The sequence below is a fragment of the Marmota marmota genome, unplaced genomic scaffold, assembly GCF_001458135.2.
Source record: "Marmota marmota marmota unplaced genomic scaffold, marMar, whole genome shotgun sequence".
Lineage (NCBI taxonomy): Eukaryota > Metazoa > Chordata > Mammalia > Rodentia > Sciuridae > Marmota > Marmota marmota.
The window spans coordinates 6,282,285-6,284,970 of NW_025999942.1; positions in this window are offsets into that span (position 1 = coordinate 6,282,285).

Below are 2,686 nucleotides of genomic sequence, written 5' to 3' on the forward strand. Positions count from 1 at the left end.
GGGGGGGGGGGGGGTGACGAATAACTTGTGTACGTTGATACAGCAGGAGTAGGAGCCGTTTATTGTAGGACAGGAGCGGTATTTATACATTCCACACAGCTTATCTAATTAGCATAAACTAGATACATCAGTCAACCAATAAGAAATCTCCACACTTAATGGCTTGCTGGTGTTACTTCACAAACCACTCCCTCTGGCATTTTGCCAGGCGCCATCCAGACTTGTTTACAGACTCTAACAGGTACTGGGGATTGAACCCAGGGGCACTTAACCACTGAACCACATCCCCAGCTTTATTTAGTATTTTATTTAGGGACAAGGTCTCACTGAGTTGCTTAGCACCTTGCTTTTGCTGAGGCTGGCTATGAACTTACGATCTTCCTGCTTCAGCCTCCTGAGCCACTGGGATTACAGACATGAGTCATCATGCCTTGCCCAAACATGGAGTCTTAATGGATTTTTTAAAAAAAATGTCCTGTTGCTTCAAGGTGTGTTTTCCAAGCAGAATTTGAATTCTATTTTTTAAAATTAATAATTTTAGAAATAAATTTAGTGTTTCCTAGGACTAGTTCCTGAGCATCCTTTTAATTTTTTTAGCCTTAAATTTCCTTGTAGTTTCTTGTCCAATAGGGTGCTGGTGGGCATATTTCTCTAAAGATAACACTGAGAGGCCGGGCTTGCTATTAGTGACCCATATAGTCCTCTAATCAATTTTATTGTAAGCCAATGCATTAATTAGCTTTGTATTACTATATTAAAATACCGGAGGCAACTAACTTTTAAAGAGAAAAGATGTATTGAGCTCACAGTTTTGGTGGTTCAAAGTCCAAGATTGGCAGGCCCCTCTGGATTGGCCTCAGGTTGGGGGTGGAAGGTGGTGGCACATCATGGTGGGAGTATGTAGGAGCAAATGGTTGTATCTCAAACAGGAACAGAAAGAAGGACAGGTGGGACCAGGCTTGCTACTGTTAAAAACAATCCTCTTGTAAGAGCTCAAGGGGTTGCACCTGAGCTACCAAGGGTTGTGTGTAAACTAATACAAACTCCCTTTTACCTCCTGTGACTAAGGATTTCCTACTTGGTTCTCCCTCTGAAATGTCCCACTGTATGCCAGCAGCACCATTCTGAGAACCAAGTCTTTAATCAACAGGACCCCTTGGTAGACATGCCAACCACATCCAAACCATAGTACCTGGCTTGGAAATCATGTGTAAAGGAAAACACCTGCATCCTCAAGATTCTTTCACCATCTTTTTGTTCTTGCTCTCAGATATCCCTGAAGTGTGGATTGTGATCACAATATAAACAAACAGAAACTGGGATTTATTCTCACTTTTTGTGTGGCACTGATTCAGATTTTATTAGATTTTGCAATTTTTTTAAAAAAATTAAAAATTATTGTGACTTCTTTAATTTTTTGTGTTAGTCTTTGGAGTACCAACATGTTGTGGCTATCATTATATAATAAGGAGGGCATTATTTGATTACAAATATAAGGAAATCTGTGAATCAAAATTTTTCTGCCTTTGTAAATCTGGATGATATATATACTACTTCAATTAGAAATTTCTCATTTAAAAGAATATATAATTTTTCCCAAAAATCCTTACATTTGTCCTCTGGGAAGTTAGTGAAACTTTTCCTACATTTTATATATTGTTGAAAAGTTACTACTTGGAAATTTTACCTTTGTCCAATATTTACAGTTCATCACAACTTATGCCAAGACTGAGTTTCTTTTATCCATCTTCAGGGCCGTGGGCCCAAACTGGAGTGGGATTTGTTGTCAAAAATACTCTTTGGGAAATCTAATATATAGCTTTTATAAATAATGTGATCCTTTTCATTACTAGGTTGGACATTCTTTTTACACCCTTAATGGGCTACTTTCCTTAATGTGTAATAAATCACAGTCCCTAACCTTTCCAGAACCCATGTAAGAAGACAATACAGATAAACATCATGGTTACAGAAACATGTCATAAAACCCCCATGAAACACAATTTATCATATTACCAGTTATATATCACTATTTCTCAGGGCTATACTTGTTCTATACCTCATAGCTTTCTTACACTCTCATGCCTTATCAGAAATCCTGGGGAAAATTATATTAGATAGAAAAAGCCATTCAAACCTGAAGAACTGGTTAAACAGCAAAATACTTTTACCCTGTTGATAAGAAAATTGGACAACATATCTGTTTCTGAATCAATTCATACTTTGGGAGTGCTTTCAAATATTTTAAAACAGAATATGTTTAAATTATTATCAGAAAGCCATAAGTTATAGGAAGAGGAATAAATGTTTAAGGAGAAAATTATGTGTTAATATGTATTGTCTAAAAAGAAGAAATATTTATTTTCTTATTTTAACTAATTGTATTAAACAATTGAATGGAGGATCCACATCTTGCGCTTTCTTATGGAATCGTAAAAAAATTAGACTTGAAAGTGAGCTGTTTTACTAGTGGAGAGGGCTGGAGTGAGAAAAGAGTTTGGGTTGGTTCTTGGCAAATGAAAGTTTGCTGTATTGTTGCTTCTGGAAATTGCTGACAGCCATGGTTAGGAGATGGTAATACAGAATGCAGGTAATACAGGCACTAACCCCTGGTCCATTGAGTCCTGTTCATCATCAGTATCTCTGGTCCATGAGCTTTCTCATCCAAATCTCAATATATTGCTCT